The following is a 24,147-nucleotide window of genomic DNA, read 5'->3' on the forward strand; positions in this document are numbered from 1 at the left end:
CCATTCCACCTCTAACTACCTAAGAGGTATAAAATTATTTGCCTATTTTTTTTTTTTTTCTGCAAAAAAGCTTTATTGTTTCCACTTGGTCCAAGGCTTGGGGGAGGGCTCCAGGGTAGTTAAAAAGCTGCCTACTGGCTGCAGAGAAGGGCTTCAGGCAGAAGCCCTGACACCAGAGGGCTCCTCAAAGGTCGCTGGGCTTTGGTCGGCTCCTAGTGGTACTTGAGGGTGAGCCTTTCGAAGAGATAATCGCCCAGCCCAGCCTGGCGCCAGCCAGCCTGCGGCGGTTGGTCAGGTGGTCGCCCATGTTCTTGATGAGTTTCACCTGCTCATCTAGGACGCGGGCTCTCCTGGAAGTCACACAGGTGGGAGTCTGCGTGGGCAGAAGCCAGGGCAGGCAGGTCTAAAATGGCCTAGCTCAGGTTCTTCTCCATGAGCATGGCAGCTTCCACAGTGTCCTGGGTTTTACCCCACTCATCTTGGGGCGCCTTCTGCACGTCTGGAAGAGGGTGCAGCCACTGCGCTGGTTTTGCATTTTCAAGAGACACTGGGAGCCTTCCCGCTCCTCGTTGGCTGATTTGCGGAAAACGTGGCCCACGCCCTCCAGAGCCACATCCTTGCGGTGGAAAAAGAAGCCCTGAGAGAGGTAGGTGTAGGAGGTCCGCAGATGCAGGTTGACCAGGCGGTGGACAATGGCCTCCACCTCGGTGGAATCATTCTGACCAATTTGGGAGCTCACGGTTGGTTCGTAATAAGGAGTTAAGCTCAAAAAAGGGTGTTGGTGGGTCCCGAGGCCAAGGATCCTGAACTGCTGATTCTGAGGGTTGCGACTGGAAGAAACGTTGGAGGGTAGTGGGAGGCTGGAGCGAGGGGCGTCCCTGGGTCTGTGGCCTCCAAACGCCGTTGCAGCAAGAGAGATCCGTGAGACCACGGAGCGTACTGCTTGTTTGCCTATTTTTTGATTGTTTGGTTCTTACTGATTTATAGGAGTTACTTATGTTCTACATACTAATTCTTTGTTGGCTATATGTGTGGTAAATACCTTCTCCCATTCCTTGTCTTGCCATTTTTTTCAATAGTATGTTCTCGTGGACAGACGTTTCTAATTGTAATGTAGTTTTCACAAAGTTTTCATGTTTCCCTGAGTTTCACAGAACATTACTGATCAGATGAGGGCCACCAGATGTGACCAGCCTACCTATATTGGCAAAATTCTGCAACCCACATCCCCTCGACAGAGCATGTGCAGAAGGCAGCTTGCAGTTGGCTAGTCAGGAACCCTATGTCAGCATTTCCCATTAGAGTAAATGGACTCCCGAGAGGAAGTCTGAGGCTCTATTTGCTGCAGATCCTTCCTACGTGGGAGCATGGAGGGGGCCTGGCTGCACTGGGGGCACCTCCCAGGCTTTTCTAGCCCAAATGTATCTCAGACTCAGCTGAACGCAAGCCTATAAAGGGAACGTGTTTTTTTTTTTTTGTTTTTTAATTTGTACTGAGCCTGGCTTGGAAAGTGTATTGAACAGGGTGAGTCCCTGAAACATAGCCAGCTACGTTCAATGTGACCAACTGGCAACCAAGAGCCATGCTGGGTTGGAGCAGAGAACAGAGGCAGTGTGCGGCCGGAGCCTCGCGCTGCCACAGGAAGCAGATAAATCTTAAGCACGACTACACAGCAGGCTGAGGAGGGCCAGCCCAGGACCAGCCTGGCGCCTGCACGCTGCCCAGGCCCGCACATCCATCTCTCCATTGGGGACGGCAGCCTGTAGCACAGACGCACTGTGAGGCCTGACTCCCCAGAACAAAGGTCAGGAGCTCTTATAACATGTGCATTTTAGGCTGGTTATTACTTGCACATGATATTTTAAAAATTCAAGCAGTATAACGAAAAGTACACAAAGCCCTGCTTCTTTCTTGCCCTTGTCATCTGGGTTCCCACCTCTCCTTCCCCCCTGATATTTTCTTTATGCAAGTAAATATGAATGTATATTGTTATACCTCTCTGTTTTTACCCCAAAATAGCATATACAGACAGATTAGGCGTGGTGTCCTGACCACTGGACCGCCAGGGAATTCCCTCCTTATCATATCGTTTGCAAATTTTCTTACAAAAGTCTGTGGTCACCCACCAGTCCAAGACAGGTGTAAGTCAGGTATAAAAGGGTGATTTTTTTTTTCTTTTTAAATACTTCAGAATCAGAAAAAAAAGTTGTGTGATGTGTTTATTAAAGAAAATTTGGAAAATAGAGAAAAGCACAAAGAAGAAAATAAAATGTAAGAGTAATTCTACTAGCAGAAATATTCCAGAGATCACCATTATGGTGTTCAGGATACAATACTTTATAATGGGTATATTGCATGTCCCAATAAAACACATATACAATTAATATATATATATATATATATATATATTTTTTTTTTTTTGCGGTGTGCGGGCCTCTCACTGCTGTGACCTCTCCCGTTGTGGAGCACACGCTCCGGATGCGCAGCCTCAGTGGCCATGGCTCACGGGCCCAGCCGCTCCACGGCATGTGGGATCTTCCCAGACCGGGGTATGAACCTGTGTCCCCTGCATCGGCAGGCAGACCCTCAACCACTGCGCCACCAGGGAAGCCCTAACATATATTTTAAACTGTAAAATGGAAAAACATTCATCAATGCTTGTTTATTTACCATAAAATCACAAACGTTCGAGATTTCCAATTCATTGGTGACAATAATGTGATGTGTTGATGTATGCATTAGCTTGCTCTCTCTATATATATGTATATTGAAATTTTTTTCTATGTGTATATATATTCTCTATACGTGTTATTTTTAAAAGGAGTCTTAAGTAGAGGCACATATTGATTTTTTGCCTAGTGTAAAGAATTGCATCACCTCTCTTCTCAGTTCAAGGCGTTTCAACACGTATTTATTCTCTACTTTAATTATAGTAGTAATTCCTTACATTTGTATACAGTACCACAGTTTGCAAAAGTCTTCTTTGCTCTTTTGAACAGCCCGTTGAGTGAGGTAGTACTATTCTTATTGGCTGGATAAGGAAACTGAGGATCACAGAGGTTAAGTGTCTTGTCTAAGGCCATCTAGCTACTTGGGTAGAAGACTTGTAGGTTTGGATTCTAAGTCTAGTTCTCGTTCCACCAGACCATGGAGGGGACAGAAGAAAGAAGAAACACCCTATGTTCCCAGACCTGTTTAGGTTTGCAATGTAGCTGATAAGACGAGTCACAAAACCATTAGACACCCAGAGAAGAAAACACCTGGCCTAACAGAGGCAAATATGATCACCCTGATCAGGCCCTATGCATCATCCTTCATTTAGCCAGTTTCCATCACTTCTCCCTGTTGCCTTACTTGCTCTTCTTCTGGCCTCTGTGGTACCCACCTAGACCTCAAAGGCCTTCGAAGAAAAGCTTCTGATGAGAAATTGGAAAGAACTTTAGCTGATTTCTGGTCCTGGGAATTCCAGACTGTAAGCCAGGCAGAAGATGTGCACTCCTCCAGCAATGGAAATTTTTCATTGACAAGTGAGAATTACGCCTTAAATATTGTGTTTCTCCTGTAGCTTAAAAATGTTTGTCATGCATTCGTTCGATTGTTCAGTCATTTACTCGATCATGTTTGAATTCAACAAGCATCACTGAGGACCCAGCATGTCCTTGGTGTCCTAGGGCACCCTGCTGGTCCTAGAAATGAAACATGAGTTAGACCCTTAAGGAGTTCCATTTCCACGTGACTCTTTTAGTTACTTGGGCAACAGACTTGAGTGCAGCATTATTCTCTTTTTCATACCATAGTCACCCCTGTGAAGATAAGGGCTCTGTTCCAGGACCAAGATTGAAGGTGGTAGAGTCCAACATGTACAAGACAACCCACATAGGGTGCAAAAAGAAAATATTTTGATGTATCCTTGTAACATTTCTTTTATTGGGAATATGTTTTCCATGATGTACAATATGTTAGTGTTACATGCAGTAGTGCACATATATACTTTCTGAATCCATAACTACACATATGTCATGTGCTCAATAGTGTTTTATCGATGGGGGGGCAATCAAGAATTTGGGTTTCCCTGCTCTACAGCCACAGCTACACTGCCTCTCCTTTCTCAGCAGTATATAAAACTCTGCTGAAAGGCTCATTTGGGGAGCTTTCCAAAGTCACTGGGTTCAGATTTGGCCTGATGGCTGAGGAGAGACTTATACAAAGTTTCTAGAGCAGTAAAGTTTGAGTGAGGTCCTACAGTCTGTGCCAGATCTTCTCTCTTACACAGAGGAAGGATAGATTTCTTCTTAGCTCAGTAATCCCTTCCTTCCTGCCAGGATCTTGAATTTTAAGAGTGTACTTTTTCCCCTTATACTTGGAGAACTCATTTTATGTTTATTTGATGTTGGAGCTCTTCTGCAGAGTGAGTCTTCACCTATTTTCTCAAGTAAGCACCGTGCTTTATCAACCCCCTTCCCTCCTGCCCCTGATCTGGAGTTGGAAGGGAATCGGTTGGGGCCCGAGTTCCCCACTCTTCTATTGCCAGACATTTACATTTGGCAAAGGATGCCAAGCAAGCATCATCTATCATTATCATTCTATCTCTGGAATGGAATTCTAGAGCATTCTACCCACTTCACCAACGAGTTCTGCTCATTTATCCAGTGTCTGGGCATCGAACACTCTTTGCCTACTTTCTTGCCCAGGAATCCTTTCTGCTGTACTGTAGTGGATTTCTGGGCTGAGGATTATTTTCACTTTCATCTAAGTGTTCTATTTTCTTCTTTCTCCACTCCACCTCCGCTCTCGCTTCAGTGATATCGTGGAAATCATTACAGCTTCTGAAAAATATAGGTTGTTTCACTAAAAGAATTATTAGTCTATGATATTTCAAAAAGTACTTAGGTGGGGAATGTGGATTGTGATTATTTGAATTGCAAAAAGTCTTAAAAGATTCTTTTTCATTTTCTTGACATATGATCAGTTTGATAAAAATTTCAATTTTGATCAACTGTTCCAGAGACCCATCTGTTGTGCAATGTGAATTTTACTTGAAGTATCCCTTTCTTCCAGTTCAGGCCTTTGCTAAAGTCCTTGCATGGAGTGTCTGTGTTTTGAGATGAAATTTGGAAAAATTGCTCATCCACGTTAGAGGTAAGCCAGATGATCCCTGCAAACATCCCCATCTGGTTTCAGACAAGAATTCTGAGCTTATCAACTCCCAGGGCCACATGGGGGCAAAGGCAGTCTGGCAGAGTCATTTTGAGTAAGCCATTCTGTGGGATCTTTTCTTCCAAAGCAAATGAGGGATTCCTGTCCTTGATGCTAAAGTGTAATGACACGTTCATGACATCTATAATTAGATAGGGAAGGCTCACTGCCTATAGTGTAAAATGGCACAAACACAAGAGAAGTTTTATTTTATTTTATTTTATTTGGCTACGCCACGTGGCTTGTGGGATCTTAGTTCCCCGACCAGGGATTGAACTTGTGCCCCCTGCAGTGGAGGCGTCAAGTTCTAACCACTGGACCGCCAGGGAATTCCCAAGAAGTGTATTTCTTGCTCTGATGAGAGCACTGGGTAACGAAAAGGATGACAGGATGACTCTCCTATAGGCAGTCATTCAGGGACCCAGACGGGCGACGCTCTAGCATCTTCATCCCATGGCTTCCAGAATTGCCCTAGCAGGCGTCTCGGTACCAGACATCCAGGAGGCAGATAAAAACACAGAGCAATGTGCCTGGCCAAGTGTGGACACGGCACACCTCACTTGTCACATTCCATCATCTAAGACACGGTCACATGGCCATACCTAACTGCAAGCCAGGATGGGAAATGAGGGCTAGTTGGGCATTGAAGAAGAAAAGAATGTGGGTGCCCATCTCTGCCACCACATCCTTACACTTTGGCTCATGGAAACATTTATTCCAAAGTCCCCCTTTATTAACCAGTGAGAATCAATTGTGTATTCAAAAGTAGCTCAGGGATCCCTTTCCTAGGCAGGCCAGGTACCTTATCTTTTTTTTTTTTTTTGCGGTACGCGGGCCTCTCACTGTTGTGGCCTCTCCCGTTGCGGAGCACAGGCTCCGGGCGCGCAGGCCCAGCGGCCATGGGTCACGGGCCCAGCCGCTCCGCAGCATGTGGGATCTTCCCGGACCGGGGCACGAACCCGTGTCCCCTGCATTGGCAGGCAGACTCTCAACCACTGCGCCACCAGGAAAGCCCACCTTATCATTTTATAGAGGATGACAAACCCGTTCTAAATGGCACACAGTGGATTTGAGTGTCTCACCAAAGGATTTCAGGTGATCAGCAAATCTCTACGGGAACAAGCAGGGGTGACCTCTCCGGAACTGTACACACGAGTGTGGCATATCTACCTTCTCACTGGAGGCTATGATCCAGTGTTCCCAAGTGTCTGAAAAGCTGATATACACGGCCTTTTCACTTGATCAGGGGAAATTCTGGTCTTATCTTTGCAAATAAAAATAATTCTGCTGAAATTGCCTACTTGTTATCTGGAGAGACAGCAGGAATTCCTTATCAAGACAGGCCCTGGCAACCGGCCTCAAACCTGGGCAATGGAAATAGATGGTCTGGGCAAATGCCAGAGACTTTCATCTTTTGGAGAAACTAATACATAGGGCATCAGCTGAGTTTCCATTTCAGTGCAACTTAAGCCTGAGTGATAAAGGCAGCCTGTTCTGTGAACCTTATATTACATAACCCTCATGTGATTCAGGGCTGCTATTTATAGTTTTCCATTGTGTGGAAATAGAGCGGGTTACAGGGATGCAGCTTCCTTCTTCTCCAGCGTCCCAGAAGGAGATCAAAATGACTCTGCATTTATGACCTAGCCTAGGGCTTTCAAAACTGCTCTTGCTTTATTGTCAAAAACAATTTTGGCTCCTACCTTACCCTGAAGTTTGTTCGTTCGTTCGTTCGTTCCTTCCTTCTTTCATTCATTCATCATCTATTCATTCATTCATTTAACAAATATTTAGTGAGTGCCTACTAGGCACCGGGGATGCAAAGTTCAATAAAACACACATGGAGTGGAGGAAGGGGTTGAAAACACTGATTCCTAGATCCCATCCCAGACCAATGAAAACAAAGTATCTGTGGGTGAGTTCTGGTGGGTGTGTTTTAAAATCTCTCCGAGAGAGTCCAATGTGCAGCTCGGATTGAGAGCCACTAGAATTTGTAGACATTGAAGCCAGAGGAATGTATAAGGTTTAATATGTCATAGAGGACCACTAGAAAGAGAACCAAATAAAGAAGGCATTAAAGAACAGTGCAGGGCTTCCCTGGTGGCACAGTGGTTAAATCTGCCTGCCAATGTAGGGGACACGTGTTCGAGGCCTGGTCCGGGAAGATCCCACGTGCCGTGGAGCAACCAAGCCCGTGTGCCACAACTACTGAGCCTGTGCTCTAGAGCCTGTGAGCCACAACTACTGAGCCCACGTGCCACAACTACTGAAGCCCGTGCGCCTAGAGCCCATGCTCCACAAGAGAAGCCACCACATTGAGAAGCCCATGCACTGCAACGAATACCCAACACAGCCAAAAATAAATTTTTAAAAAACCCCAAAAAACAACAGTGCAGAAAGAATTGAAAGTTGCTTGATACAGATAAAGAGAAATAACTTTGGCGTCCGATCCATCTGTGGTGGAACTTCAGCCTTTCTGCCTTTTAGCTTGTGTGATGCTGTGCAAACATTTAACCCTCTGAGCCTCAGCTTCCGCGTTTTTATTTATTTATTTTTTAATTTTAATTTTTTATTTTTGCCTGCGTTGCGTCTCCGCTACTGCGCGCAGGCTTTCTCTAGTTGCGCCGAGCGGGACCTACTCTTCGTTGCGGTGCGCGGGCTTCTTATTGCGGTGGCTTCTCTTGTTGTGGAGCACGGGCTCTAGGCGCATGGGCTTCAGTAGTTGTGGCACGCGCGCTCAGTCGTTGTGGCTCGTGGGCTCTAGAGCACAGGCTCAGTAGTTGTGGCTCATGGACTTAGTTGCTCCGCAGCATGTGGGATCTTCCCGGACCAGGGCTTGAACCCATGTCCCCTGCATTGGCAGGCGGATTCTTAACCACTGCACCACCAGGGAAGTCCAGCTTCTGTGTTTTGAAAGTGAGGATAGTAATGATCTTCACATCCTAGGATTGCCATGAGCATCTAATCAAAATGCCTGGCATGCAACAAATCTGTTATTTTTGTTATTATTTGGAATTCAGGAGGAAAGATCAAGCATAAAATGTTGGGTAGTTAAAGATGTGAGCATGGATCCCAAGCGATTCTCTCTTGCTGCCAAAACTGGGTGAAGGCCACAATATATCTGTGAGTATCTGAGACCTCAGTGCCATATGGTGCATCTTCCTTGGGGAAAAATAAATCATTATTTTTATCTTAAAACGAGTGTAAATATGTTGTTGATGAGAATGTATCAGATTTGTATCAATTAATTAAGAAAAAAGTGTCCACATGGTTTGAAAAGATCCCCCCATTCTGGGGAGGACACAGTAGTTGGAGTGCTTGGGCCTCCCCGAGGGTACTGTTCACGCCTCTGCTATTAGTCTCCCCTGACCTTCGGGTGGAGAGCATAGCCCTGACCATCACGAAGGTCTCACCATGTTGAGTGAGTCTGAGACATTCAGAGGTCATTCTTTCTGGCTATTTAACTAAACACTGTTAGCACTTCTTCAAGCGAGAGATTATGTAAACATTAGCAGATATGTATATTCAGTGCGTTCCTGTTTTGATTTGTAACACAAGATGATAGCACAGTCTATGCACTTTTAAGCCCTGGATTTTACCTTAACAATATCTCATGGAGATGATCTATATCCACACATAAAGAATATCATCCTTTTCTTCTTTTATAGCTGCGTGGTAGCCTTTTAGGTGGGTGTATTATAACTTACTTAACCAATATTTGGTTGATGTTTTCAGCTTTTTGGTGTTTAAACATTGCTGCAATGAATGACCGTGTACCTAAGTCATTTTGCATACGGGAGCATCTTTTGTTCTATAAATTCCTGGGAGTGGAATGGCTGTGTCAAAGGATATGGGCATTCACAGACTGCCCTTCACAGGGGCTGTTCTAATTTCCACTTCTACCAGCAGTGTAGGAGCAGGCCTCTTTCCTCACAACCTCACCAGCACAGTCTCCTACCAAAGTCTCAGGTCTGCCAACAGGCCGGGTGCAAAACGATGCTCCCTGATAGTTGTAAAGTACGTCTCTCCAATTGTGAGTGACGTTGAACCCCTTTTCAGATATTTTAAGAACGTTCTGTCTTTTCTATGCTGGGAAGAGTTGGTTCATATCATTTGCCTATTTTAAAATTTATTTATGTATTTACTTATATTGACGTATAGTTGATTTATAATGTTGCGTTAGTTTCTGGTGTACAGCAAATTGATCCACTTATACATATGTGTGTGTATATATATATGTATAAATATATATATATTTATACATATATATATACACATTCTTTTTCAGATTCTTTTCCATTATATGTTATTACAAGATATTGAATATACAGTAGGTCCTTGTTGTTTATCTATTTTGTATATAGTAGTGTGTATCTGTTAATCCCAAGGTCCTAATTTATCCCTCCCCACTTTCCCCTTTGGTAACTTTAAGTTTGTTTTCTATGTCTGTGAGTCGATTTCTGTTTTGTAGATCAGTTCATTTGTATCATTTTTTTAGATTTCACATATAAGTGATATATTTGTCTTTCTCTTTCTGACTTACATCACTTTGTATGATAATCTCTAGGTCCATCCATGTTGCTGCAAATCATTTGCCTAGTTTTTAATTGGGCCATTGGTTTGTTCCTTGTTGATTTTTAGGAATTCTTTATATATTTAGAAAAATTAGCATGGTGTCTATTACAAATATTTTTTCCTTCCAGTTTTGTCATTTGTCTTTGATTTTTTCTGCGGAATGTTGTGACTTCTGTGTTTCGTGTGTGTCATAAATGCAAAGATATTCTGCCCTCTGAGATTATTAAATAATTCTCCCATGGTTTCTTATGTCACTTGTCATATGCTATTCTTTTTTACATTTAAATTTTTGTACCACTCGGAATTTTTCCTGGTGAAGTTGTGAGGTATGGGATCCAACTTTATTTTAGATAGCCATCTAGTTGTCCTAAAGCCTTTAATTGAAAAACGTATCTTTTCTCCATGGATTTGAGATACTGTTCTTTAAGCTATATTAAATTTATCACATACTAAACTTCCACATGCTCTTAGGTCTATTTATGGACTTTTTATTCTCTTTCATTGATCTCTTGGTCTATTCATGTATCAGCACTATACATTTTTAATCACTATAGCTTTATAATATGCTTTGATTTCTGGTTTGGAAAAAATCTGGTAATTATTCTTTTTCAGAATTTTCTCGACTACTTTTGCCTGTTTATTTTTCCAACTAAACTTTAGAATTAACTTATTTAATGTGAAAAGTTAATATTTTATTGGCTTTGTATAACACATTGGTTAACGAAGAGGGGACTGTTGGCTGTATGTGTTACCTTTACAGTCAGGGGTCCTGCCCCTTGGTTCATGTGATCCAAAGGATGTTAGACTCTCAAAAGTATCACCACTGAAATATCACACTCCTCTCCCTAGGGGGTCGAGTGAGTGATGGGGAAGAGAGGCAACCAGAAGGATTTACCACTCTTTTTTGGGGGGAGTGGAGAAGAAAACCTCTTCTCCTATGGAAACATGAGGAGCATGTGGATAAAGGTGTTCACCGTAACAGTGGAATTTGAGGCACCTGCCAGGGGTTCTTCTCAGGATATATTTCAATGACTTCTAAAGGAATTTGCTTTTATGATTCTGGAGATCTGAGACACTAAAGGTGTGTGTAAAGTATTTCATCTGCTGAAAAGGGCGGTGAGAGCCAGGTGTAGTGTATAGAGGAGGGGCTTTAGAGCCCACTGAGACTGAATTCAAATCCCAGTCCGACCAGTTGTGTGATTTGGGGCACTTAATTTCTCCAACTCTCACTTTTCTCACTTTTATAGATACCTTGGAGAATTGTCAATCTTAGTACTAACATATGTCAAGATTCTAGCAAAGCACCTGGTATACATTAGGTACTGAAAAAAGAGATGCACATTTTGCACCAAAGACAAACTTGAACTGTTTCACAGTTTCTCTGGAGGCCTTGGCAAACCTCTCCTGCAGAGAGTGGCCCCCTACACCAGAGACCCCGTATCCTCAGCTCCACAGGGAAGGCACCTAAGAGACAGGACAGACCTTTAGGTTTCTGGAATGCCAAGTATTTTAGCTCTCCCTGAGTGACTTTGATCTTGGTCTATGATTCACTCCGGTTCCCTCATCTCAGTGCATTGCTATACGTCTCACTTTGCAGGAATTTTTTTCATGTTTCTGTGTCATCCTGAAATGGAGATATTTTACATATAAACAAACAGAACATTGATCCTTAAAAAAAAAGTGCCAAGTATTTTTCCTGATTATGATTTTAATATATGTTCAGTCAAGAAAACATAGATAATCGAGAACAGCATAAGAAAGTAAATATTAGTTATAATACTATGAAACAGAAAATGTTTGTTAGTATATATGTTTTTTTCTGGGCTTGTTTCTGCATCTATGCCCTCCTCCACATGGACCTTGACATTGACATTTACATCCACACCTGTGTAGACTTCTACACCCATGCTGATCTTCACATTGATATGTATATAGGACCTCAACAGATATATAACTTGGTGTTTTGCTCTTTTAACATTACATCATATCTTCTACATTTTACAAAATTTCTGGTAAACATAATTTTTAAAATTTCTGCATAATATTTGCTACATTTTTCTTTTAAAAGTCAAGAATTATGCAAGCAGATTTTTATCTCCATTGACACTAGTTAGGGAGAGGAAATAAAGATTGGAGGGTTATTATTTATACGTTTTCATCTAAATACTAAACAAGTGAAGTAAACAAACCGCCTGTTAGTTTCTGAAAGCTGAGAATTAGAATAAAGAATGAGAGCTTATTTAGAATCACTCTTTCCTGTCCCCTTTTAGGGAAAAGATTTGGGTATTTTTCAGAGTTATCACTGATTAACTTGTGCAACATTGTTTTCATGAGGGCGTCCAACAAAAAGCCAAAAGTAAGAGTTATGACCTTCTTTCCCCTTCCAGAACACAGCATGTTTATCCTTCCTATGGGGGTAAAGTTCAGTACTTTCCGTAAAGCAAAACAACCTGGAAATCTAGGGTGATTTGAGCCAACTGGTAAATAAAAAGCAAATAAAATAAATCAAGAAATACTTGTGGGAGAATGAACAGATCACTCCTGTCATCCCACCATGACCACTGTTTGCTGTGTCTCTGGCAGCTGACCACAAGATGTCACTATGGCATCTTTAATCCTAATAATCATGTAGCTGGCTGGGGGTGGGGAAAGCACAAGGAAAGAAAATCTTACAGTTTTATGCAAAATGGAACAGTTTCCCCACCTACCCCTGGCAGGCAGCCAGGCTAATAAAATAAAAAAAAATTTTTTTTTTTAACCAACACTATGAATTGAAAAGGCTTTCAAGAAACATCTGCACAGTGAAACTGTTAACTCCGAAGAAGTCAAACATCATATTTATACTGTATAAATTAAAATGGAAAATAAAACCCCATTTGGGCCAATGTGCAAAGTCTCCAAAGCAAGAGAAAAATACTTCTGAAGTCAATCCATTTTCAAAACGACGGCATTAAATATGGAGGATGTAATAGCAGAAAACAACTGAAATCTTGCCCAGTGAAGCTTTAAACAACCAGTTTCCCAAAACAAATATTGTTTTAATTAACCAAATTTCCCTCCATGGACTCAAATTTTAGGGGAAAGAAACAAATCTTTCTTTAAAAAATGCAAGCTCCTCTCATGTTACTTGGGTGAAATGATTTTCAGAAATGGCTAGCACAGTCTGCAGCGTCCCTTCCACAGGAGACATCTACAGGTCAGGGGAGGAGAGCCACTGTTCTGCATCATGATTCTGAAGAACTGAAAGTTCCCGAGTCATCAAAAAAAAAAAAAATCGTATTTCTTTATGTACATAGAAGGTGAGAAAGTGCTTTTACAAAGCAGCTGTACACAGGATGGATCCTTGTTCCAAAAGATGGAACAGCCATCTTTTGGGTGATCTGCCCAGCTCCCCACCTGGATGTGGGCATCCATACTGCACCCTTCCCCCAACACGGTCATGGTGTGACTGTGGCATGCGCTGTGACTCACCCAGTGTTCTCACCAGTGGCTAGCAGCCTGACCAATATCCCTTTTTCAGGAATTTGGGATTAAGTCAGTTGAGTCTCACTCCTCATGACTGGACAGTGACACATAAACTCTGGAACTGCTGGTAACTGTATTTTCCATCTTGCCAGCCAAGAAGCAAAAACATAGGTCTCCTGAGAGACTGAAGGATGAAGGGGACACTTAGGACAGAGAGGGAGCCTTGGTGGCATCCAGGTGTCCAGTTCCAACTTGTCCTTGAGTCCCAGAGTCCACTCTTTGGCTGTGGGAGAAAGCCCTGCATCCTCATAGTAAATAATCATTTTGTTCAACCAGACCACTCTTACGACTTTCCAGGATAATCTGGAACTCAAGTCATTGTAATTTTTTCTACTTGCACCCTAACCTTCCCCTGCTCCCCATCTGTCCTCTGTGCCCCCTCAGCCCCATCATTTATCCAGACATTTAGGTTATGGGATATTTTATTTAGTCATTTGAACCAGCTCTTATGGCTTGTCGAGGGACAGTGAGAGTAACCTAGAAAGGCCTCAGGGAATGCTTTGAAAGATGACTTTTGGTCTCCATTATTTTTGGGTGAATTGGATCTATAAATTAGGATTCTACAATAGCACTTCCCAAAATTTGTTCCTTAGAACGTTAATCCTGAAAATGTTAAGAAAACAAATAAAGTATTCCATAGTAAAATAAGTTTGGGGGAAAAATGCAAAATATATCTCTCTTTTGGAGACTTAGAGGTCATGTTAATATACTAAAGGCTCTGACAAGTCCTGCAGCAAAGAAAGGGATCAAAATTTGTTTAGCCTAGGATTTTCCAAATTTATGTGACAGTAGATTTCTTTGGGGGGGGTTAATCCTTATTGGCAACATTTTAAATGTTACTTAAAATGTCTGTTTAACTCTGCTTTACAGCCAAACTTGAGTCTGAGATGGGCTGACCTTGGGAATTTTCATAGGAAAGTCCCTGGAAAATTCCACTCCCTCACCTCCTACTTCACAACCCTTTATTAGTCAGGCAGTTAGTCAGAAAGCTAGACATCCAGTGCTGTGGGAGAGGCTGCCTTATGGCCTCTCTCGAAGCCCCTGCATTTCCCAGAATCCTGCCTTTATGCCTTAATTTTATGCCTTTTTCAAAATATACACAAAGAAAAGCGCATAAATCACAAGTGTATAGCGATGAATTTTTCCAAACTGTTTCACGCACTACTGTAACCAGCACTAGGTCAACAAATGTCCCAGAAGCCCGTTCACGCTCTTTTAGTCACTTTACCACACACGGGTAACCACTATCCAACTTTATGCCTTTTCTTTCCACATAAATGGCTACATCCTGGAGGATAAGGCGCGATCCTTGACCTCCTTGTATCCCTGTGGTGTCTAGAATAGGACTTAGTAAAGAATAGATAGTTGGGCTCATCTATAAAGCAAAACCCATAAATGCACAAGTGCCCATCAGACTCCTGTACAGGGTAGTGGAGGGGCCCTGGAGTCAGACTGCCTGGATTCAAACCTGTGTGTACGAGACTCCTACCTGTCTGACCATGGGCAGTCACTTAATCTTTAGGAACCTCAATTTCCTGATATGCAAAGAGACTCGCTTGGATTACCTGAGTGGGCCGTGAACACCATCACAAGTATTCTTACGAGAAAGGCAGAGAGAGATTTGAAGGTGGCCTTGAAGACTGGAGTGATACAGCCACAAGCTCAGAATTGCCAGCAGCCACCAGAAACTGCAAGAAGCAAAGAACCGATTCTCCCCTACAGGCCCTGGAGAGAGTGTGGCCTTTGCTAACACCTTGATTCTGGCTCGGTGAAATTTATTTTAGACTTCTCCCTCCAGAAATGTAAAAGAATAATTTTCCGTTGTTTTAAGCCACCAGGTTTGTGGCGATTTGTTAGGTCAGTCATGGGAATCTAATACACGTATCAGGCGATCGGTGTTGAGGAGAGAGCAAGAAAGAAAAAGCAGCCTTCATGGAGCTTATATTGTATAGTGGAAGACAGACGATGAACAGATTAATGGATGCACAGTCTAATGCCAGACAGTGTTGCTGGCTACACGGTAAAAATAAAGCAGGTGGTGGAAGCCCATAGAGCTTGGGAGCAGGTTAGAAAGGAAGTTGGGCGGGGTGTGCAGGGCTTGCAGGCCCTGAGTGATAAGGAGATAAGGGCTTTGTATTTTCTTCTAAGTATGGCTTTGGGGATTCTCCGTGTGTGCCAGTGGGTCCCTCTTCAAGTTTTCCAGAGACGGGCTCAGGACTGGGGTCAGTTGACTGATGTGCCTGTCCTGGGTTAGCCCTAATAATTTGCTGTGCTCTCGGGAGATTTCGTTAATCTCTCCAGATTTAAACGTCCTTAGCCCAGGGTGGAGTAGCTTGCGGTACGCGGGCCTCTCACTGTTGTGGCCTCTCCCGTTGCAGAGCACAGGCTCCGGACGCGCAGGCTCAGCGGCCATGGCTCATGGGCCCAGCCGCTCCGCGGCATATGGGATCTTCGCGGACCGGGGCACGAACCCGTGTCCTCTGTATCGGCAGGCGGACTCTCAACCACGGCGCCACCAGGAAAGCCCGGCTCTGGCTCTTAAAACAAGAAACCAATGCTCACGACCCTTGTCCGAACAAGGAAGCCACGGTCAAAACAATGGCTCCTCCGGCTGTGACGATCCTCCTCGGGGCCGCTAGAGGGAGGCGGGCGAAGCGACCTGTGCAGAATTGAATTGTTAAGAAAAGACGGAGGGCGTGTTGTTTAAAAAAATAAAAAAAACACAAACACAAAACCTTCCCTCACTCCAGGATCTGCTTCTAATTATCCGCAGGGCTAGACTCCTAACCACACACGTTTTCAGCCAATCCTAGATGCCCCAAGCTTCTTTTTTACCCTCAAAGCAGTCAAGCCGCAAGCGGTGCACTTCCAGACCAGAGGAGTGGAACGAAGATTCACGGATCCGGCGAACCACCCCCTGGCCCTGCGGTCCAGAGCCTCCTGGAACTGAGAGCCGCTGAGGTTACGCTTCCCTGCCGGCTGTCCTAATTCCTGATGGCCAAAGCTAAGATAGGACGCAAGCGCCTTTCTAAATTCTTCCAACAGTAATTCTCTAATTACTCTTTCCTCTTCATGTTGCCTTAGAGACTGGCAAAGGATCCTCTTTCCTGCCACATCAAAGTAGGAACAAAATAATTTGCAGTGCATGTAATGAAAACCTCAATTTCTGGGGTTTAAAGGCCCTTTTAAGAAAAATGACAGGGGGAGGTAAGTTTTGGAGGCACTTTTAGCACATATTGTTAAAGCAATGTAAGGATATAATAATAACTTTAAGAGACTTTTTGGTTTTGTTTTTTAAAAAAATTTTATTGAAGTATAATTGATTTGCAATGTTGTGTTAATTTCTGCTATACAGCAAAGTGACTCATATATATATTCACTTTCATTTTATTTTCCATATGGCTTATCACAGGGTATTGAATATATCGATAGTTCCCTGTGCTATACAGTAGGACCTTATTGTTTAGCCAACCTATATATAATAGTTTGCATCTGCTAATCCCAAACTCCCAATCCATTCCTCCCCCACCTCCCCTCCCCCTTGGCAGCCACAAGTCTGTTCTCTATGTCTGTAAGAGACTTTTCGTTTTCCTCCGTTTAATCCTTCTTACATCTAAATCCAGAAGCTGAAAAAAGTGGAGTATCTAGAAAAGGATTCACTCGTGTATTTGTTGAGTAAACTTTCTCCCTTTTAACTCCTTATTTTGACAATTTCAGAATAAGAAAAATTACACTAATAATGCGAGGAATTTCTGAACTTCCTTTTCCCAAATTCCAAATATTATTTTACCATGTTTGCTCTTTTCTCTCCGACCCCCTCTCTCTCATATTGTTTTCTGAAACATCCGAGTCAATAACAGAAATGACACCTTTCCCCTATTCACAGTGTATTTCCTAAAAACAAGAACATTCTCTGACATAACCGCTGTACAATGATCCAGATCAAGAAATTAACAGTGACTATTATTTTCTAATCTACAGACTTTATTCAGATTTTTCCAATTGCCATTAATATTTTTTATATTTATTTTATTTATTATCATTTACTTATGGCTGCATTGGGTCTTTGTTGCTGCGTGCAGGCTTTCTCTAGTTGTGGCGAGCGTGGGCTGCTTTTCATTGGGGTGTGAGGGCTTCTCATTGCAGTGGCTTCTCTTGTTGCAGAGCACGGGCTCTAGGCACGCAGGCTTCAGTAGCTGTGGCATGCGGGCTCAGTAGTTGTGGCTCGCGGGCTCTAGAGCGCAGGCTCAGTAGTTGTGGTGCACGGGCATAGTCGCTCTGTGGCATGTGGGAATCTTCCCGGTCCAAGGCTCAAACCCATGTCCCCTGCATTGGCAGGTGGATTCTTAACCACTGTGCCACCAGGGAAGCCCAATATTATTTTATAGTAAAAAACCCCCAGATGGTAGGTGGCATTCCACTGTCATATCTTTTTAGGCTAGTTTAAACTGAAACCATTTCTTGGTTTTGCTTTGTTTTTATTTGTATTTAAAAAAAATAATATTGTCTAATTGCCTTCTTTTTTAGTATTTATTTTTATTTTCTTTATTTTTTGGCCACATCGGGTCTTAGTTGCAACACTCGGGATCTTCGCTGAGGCAAGTGGGATCTTTTGTTGTGGTGTGCTGGCTCTTCATTGTGGTGCGCAGGCTTCTCTCTCGTTGTGGCGCGCAGGTTCCAGAGCGCATGGGTTCTGTAGTTTTCAGCACACGGGCTCTCTCGTTGAGGCGCGCGAGCTCAGTAGTTGTGGCACGCAGGCTTAGTTGCCCCGCGGCATGGGGATCTTAGTTTCTTGACCAGGGATCGAACCCTCGTCCCCTGCATTGGAAGGCAAATTCTTTACCACTGGGCCACCAGGGAAGTCCCTGTTTGTATATATTGTTTAATTTTTTTTGAAATTTATTTACTTCTATTTATTTCTGGCTGTGTTGGGTCTTCGTTGCTGCACGCGGGATTTCTCTAGTTGCAGCGAGTGGGGTCTACTGTTCGTTGCAGTGCGCCAGGTGGATTCTTAACTGCTGTGCCGCCAGGGAAGCCCTGTATTTTTTTCATATATTGACATTTTTTAAAAGTACAAGTAAAATATTTGGTAGATGTTAGTGTTTGGGTTTATCTGAAGTTACTTTACGATTAGATTCAGGATGTACATTTTTGTTAAGAATACCATAGAAAAGATGTTGTGTCTATATCTCAGTACATTATATGGGAGGCACATGATGTTGATTTGTCCCATCACCGGTGATGTTGACTTTGATCACTTTTTAAGATAATAGTAAAATATTATGAAAGCTATAAAATATATTATATATTAACACATATAATATGTAAGCAAAATATAATACACAAATAAAATATAATATGTAAGCAAAATACAATGTGTAAGAAATATAGAATAGAATAGAATAGAATAGAATAGGAAATGTGCTAGACTGGTGGTTCTTAAACTTCTGGTCTCATCTCAGAAATACTTTACACTCTTAAAAATTATTGAGGGTCTCAGAGCTTTGTTTATTTTAGTTATATTTATCAATACTTACTGTATTAGAAATTAAAACAGAAATTAAAAATTTTTAACTTATTAATTTATTTAAAAATAACAGGGCTTCCCTGGTGGCACAGTGCTTAAGAATCCTCCTGCCAATGCAGGGGACACGGGTTTGAGCCCTGGTCTGGGAAGATCCCACATGCCGCAGAGCAACTAAGCCCGTGTGCCACAACTACCAAGCCTATACTCTAGAGCCTGCGAGCCACAACTACTGAAGCCCACATGCCTAGATCCTGTGCTCTGCAAAAAGAGAAGCCACCGCAATGAGAAGCCCGCGCACTGCAACGAAGAGTAGCCCCCGCTCTCCACAGCTAGAGAAAGCCCGCGCACAGTAAAAAAGACCCAAAGCAGCCATAAATAAATAAATAAACTTATTAAAAAAACAATAAACAATAACAATACTGAACTTGTTACATAGAAACATGAATAATATACGTTTTATGAAAAATAACTATATTGTCCCAAACAAAAGTGAATAGAATGTCATTGTTTTACATTTTTGCAAGCCTCTTTAATTTTGGCTTAATAGAGAGCAGCTGAATCCTCATATCTGCTTGCAATATGGATTCAATCTATTGCAATATGTTTTTTGCTTAAAGTATATGAAGGAAAAGAAAGAAAACACGTACGCATTTGGGAAAGGGAGGGATATCTTGGTAGCGTTTTCAAATGAGTGTGGATAATCTTTGATACTATACACCAAAACTCAGTAAGTATAACTTCCTAAAAGTTAGTTGCAGCATAAAATTTGAAACCACATCAGTGAACACTTTGTTCTCTCTTACATGAAAATCCACTGTTTCCTCCTGCACTTTGAGTGCATCTTTTACCCGTACGTGATTTTGTTAACATTATACACTGGTCATTTGGGAAATACTGGCTCCCTGAGCTATACATATCTTCCAAATGTTGCCACTTCTTTAGGTAACAACCAAAACATTTTTCACATTTGTTAATATCACCACCACCTTCTCCGGAAAATTGTTTAGATATTGAGAAGCTGTGAAATTCACAGTGGTAGATATACATCTTCCAAAATTTGAGTCTTCACTTGAAAGCTCAAATTTTTATTATTGTCAATAAATATTGTGAGTTGTTTTCTTTGAAGTGACAGGTTTACTTTGTTTATTTTGAGAAAATGTCCACTAAATTCCCAACTCTGAATAATCATGGTTTGTCTGTCAGTTGTTCTTTCAAGTAAAAACAGTGTTACATGAAAAAAGCCGCTGGCTCAGCTCACAGCTCAAACAATGGCACACATGCTTTTCTGGGACAACACTTGCACGTCGATGTGCAGCAGAAGTGCTTTATGTGTGTCCCCATTTATCACGCAGAATATTAAAAAGATGAGCATTCAAGGGTCAAGATTTAATAAAATTAATACATCTTAATGCTTAATCAAGGACTTTTTTTTCTTTCTTTTGTGGTACGCGGGCCTCTCACTGTTGTGGCCTCTCCCGTTGGCAGAGCACAGGCTCCGGACACGCAGGCTCAGCGGCCATGGCTCACGGGCCCAGCCGCTCCGTGGTACGTGGGATCTTCGCGGACCGGGGCATGAACCCACGTCCCCTGCATCGGCAGGCGGACTCTCAACCACTGCGCCACCAGGGAAGCCCAATCAAGGACTTTGTAAGTGCAACTTTCTTTTTTTAAAAAAACCGAAAGTGCATGGCACTGACGATTACAATGACTACCAGTGCTGTATGGGGCTACTACTTTGATTTGTGGTAAGGTGCCAGCGGTTTTACACACCATTGCTTTTGTGATTTGTGTAAATGTCAGCCCATGAAAAAGGCAAACGACGGCTTCATAGTATTATAAGAAACACTTTGAAATAAAAGTGTCTCAGGGACTCGCAGCATCTAGGGACCACACTTCGAGAAGATAATGAAACATAAACATCTATATAATATACATCTTCTGTCCTCCATGAACTTGACCTCTAGTTGGGCCAACAGAGCAGATGACAAGAAGCAGGATGAGGGAAGCATCTATAGGTAGACATAAGTTGTTGGTAGTATTTTAGTTCTTGTTTTTGGTCATGTGTGCATGGAGTTTGGCTATATTATAAATCTGTGCTGTCCAGTATGGTAGCCACTGGCCACATAAGACTATTGATTATCTGAAATGTGACTAGACCCAATCAATATATGCTCTAAATGTAAAATATATTACCAGATTTTGAAGGCTTCATATGGAAAAAAATGAATGTAAATATCTCATTAATAATGTTTATATTATTTACTGACATAACAATCTTTTGGCTATATTGGGTTAAATAAAATATATTGTTAAAATTAATTCCATACGTTACTTTATACTTTTTAAAATGGGTCTACTAGAAAATTTAAAGCTACATATGAGTCTTCCATTATATTTCTACTGGGCAATATGGTTACAAATAAATACAGAGGTAAAATAAAACACTTAACTATAAAACACGGCCAAGCATAGGCCAGCAATGATAATGCATTACAAACCAAGGATTAGTTTTCAACCAATTCTGTGCCTATGAAGTCAAGGGCAAAAAAAAGAACTTTATTTAGACAGTGTGGTAAAGATTATTTAAATCATTTGCTAAAGACTCAGGTTGCTGAAAGAGCACAGAGGAGGGGCAACTAACCCACTTTTGGGGAGAGCACAGGAAGATCTCTTCCCAGAGAAAGGCTTGTCTCGGTTGTAACTGAAAGAAAATTAGAAAATTTTCAGGCGAATTAGGTACAGGTAGGGAGGAAGAGAGAGGGTACTCCAGGGAGAAGGAACAGAATTTGCAAAGACTCAGAGCCTTTGTTCAGAGCACACTTGGAAAACTCCAAGAATTGTTAGGGGCTATTGTAATACTGTTACATCACCACCTACAGCTATTTACATAAAATTCTGTTTTCCCTGAGGCATGTGTATATAAAAGAGCAGATTTATTTTACTATCCTGAATTTTTTCCCAAGAGGATCATGGATTTTAAATTATATATTTTAAAACCTGGGTAACATCCCAGGCTCATACTAGGAAATACTTTGGAATTACTATTTAGTTTTATAGACACACATGGGGTTTTGCTTATCCACATCTTGCCAGAAATGTGGCCTTTCACATTCAGGATAGTAAAAACCTGACTCCATGACACTTACAGCTGCACATGGCTCTCAGCAAGAGGAAAAGTAAAACAATAAAGTCTGCAAAGACATAAAAATCATATTATGCAATGACATCACATAGATATTATGGTTGATGCCAAATCAAGCAGCGGATCCTGGTGTCAGGACCTGGAGAATTAGCTACCTTCCAGCCCAACTGCTACTCCATCAACTGAGAGAACAGGCCCAGGTGAATGGTGGAAACAGGATTTAAACTGCCTCCTATTTTGAAGCCTCCCCTCCTTCTCCTTAGATGAATATCATGTCTGAAGTCCTCAATCTTTCAAAAAACTGGAGACCAGGACATCTTCAATCTGAAAAAAGCATAGTCAAACCCTAAACCAACCACTGGAGCTCTCCAATTTACCTTCATTAACTATCTCACTCAGGAAGCAGCCCACAAACATGATCCTAATTCTCTGTGCTCGCTTGTTTATGGTCCACAGGAGTGTAGATGCTTGGAGAGCTGGGGCCTCATCTGCCTTGTTTGCATATTGAGAATGATTACGTGTCCTCTTAACCCAGACGCTCTCTCTCCCCCAGGAGGCTAAAGAGGGCAAGACTTAGCACCCGGCCTTCAGCAGTTAAGGCACTGACAACACTGGGAGAGCGGGAGCTGGGAACAAACGCCATTCTCCGTCTCTCCCAGCCCCTCCTGCCCTCCGTGTCACAGTCACTTCCACGGACACAGCGCCTCCTCTGTGCTAAGCTGTGCGTCCCAAACACCATGTTTAGTTCTTACCATCACCCTACAAGATGGAGACATTGTCACTGTCTTCATTTTACAAATGAGGAAACCGAGGCCACTTGCTCAAGTCCATGCTGTTGGTAATAATCCACTTAGCTGGGATTTGAACCCTGCTCTGATTTCATCCCAGAGTCTGGCCTTCCTCTCCCATCCCCAGGTAATCTGGTCTCAGGTTCTGGAATGCCAGCAGCTGGAGGAGGAGAATCAGTGTCTTTGGGGGCACCTGGAAGAAAGTGACGTGAAGATCAAGTGGAGTCAGGGGCCTTTAACACTTCCTGAGCACGTGCCATGGGCCTGCCCTACACCAGACATGTTACTGGTGCATCTCAATTACTGGTGGATATGATTTTTATGCAGAAAGAAATCTCAGCCTCGGAGAAGTCATAAATTTTGTAATTTTGTGCCAGGCTTTGGAGCTAGTGAGTGGTAGAGTCAGAGTTCAGACTCTCATGAATCTGAGGTTCATACTTCTTTTTTTAAAAAAACTAACAATATATATATATTTTTGAAAAGGCATTAAATCCATGTGGCTCAAAAAGTTGAAAGGACATTCAAAGAAATGCACTTAAAAAGTCTCTCCTATCTATGTCTGGCACTACACCCCCTCCTCCTGTAAGTATTTTTCTAATGCTTTTCTGTGCAAAGAAAAGCAAATACAAATAGGGGTTCTTATTTTCTCCCATTTCTTACACAAAACGTAGCATATTATACACCTCCAAACTTTGCTCTTTTCACTTCATGGAATATAAAACACTTCATGGAATATACTAACACTTATATGGTTCTTCTCTGCTATGTGCCACACCCAGTTCTAAGCATTTGATGCATATTAACTCACTTAATACTCTCATCAACCCTATGAGAGAAGTGCTATTATTATCTCCATTTTATAGATGATTATATCAAGACACAGAGAGGTTAAGTGAGTTGCCCAAGATCACACAGATGGGAAGAGGTGGGGTCAGGCTTCTGACTTAGGTAGTCTGGCTCCAGACTCTGTGCTCTTAACCTCTCTCCAAGCTGTCTTTCTCAGCATGTATATATATATATATATATATATATATATATATATATATATGGTACACACATATATATGGTATTATACATCATGAATATATAATATAGATCACATATTATAAAAAATCTATTCACTTTCATATAATATGAATTATGTATCTTCTGTATATAGAATTAAATATATACTATATCAGTACATAGAGGGCTTTCAGACTTTTTTGTTTGTTTGTTTTTGGTTTTTTTTGGCTGTGCCATGCAGCTTGCGAGATCTGAGTTCCTCGACCAGGGACTGAGCCCAGGTCATGGCAGTGAAAGCGCCATATCCCAACCACTAGACCACCGGGGAACTCCCACTTTCTCACTTTTTAAACATCTATATAGTATTCCATTATGCTGATGTTCTGTAA

General features: G+C 42.1%; 1 pseudogene; it reads right to left on the bottom strand.

Annotated features, from left to right (window-relative positions):
• Window positions 1-212: 212 nt before the first annotated feature.
• On the bottom strand, window positions 213-22,704 carry LOC114883263 (annotated as a pseudogene).
• Between the last annotated feature and the right edge of the window lie 1,443 nt (window positions 22,705-24,147).

The sequence above is a fragment of the Monodon monoceros genome, unplaced genomic scaffold, assembly GCF_005190385.1.
Source record: "Monodon monoceros isolate NGI ecotype Baffin Bay Population unplaced genomic scaffold, NGI_Narwhal_1 Super_Scaffold_4, whole genome shotgun sequence".
NCBI lineage: Eukaryota > Metazoa > Chordata > Mammalia > Artiodactyla > Monodontidae > Monodon > Monodon monoceros.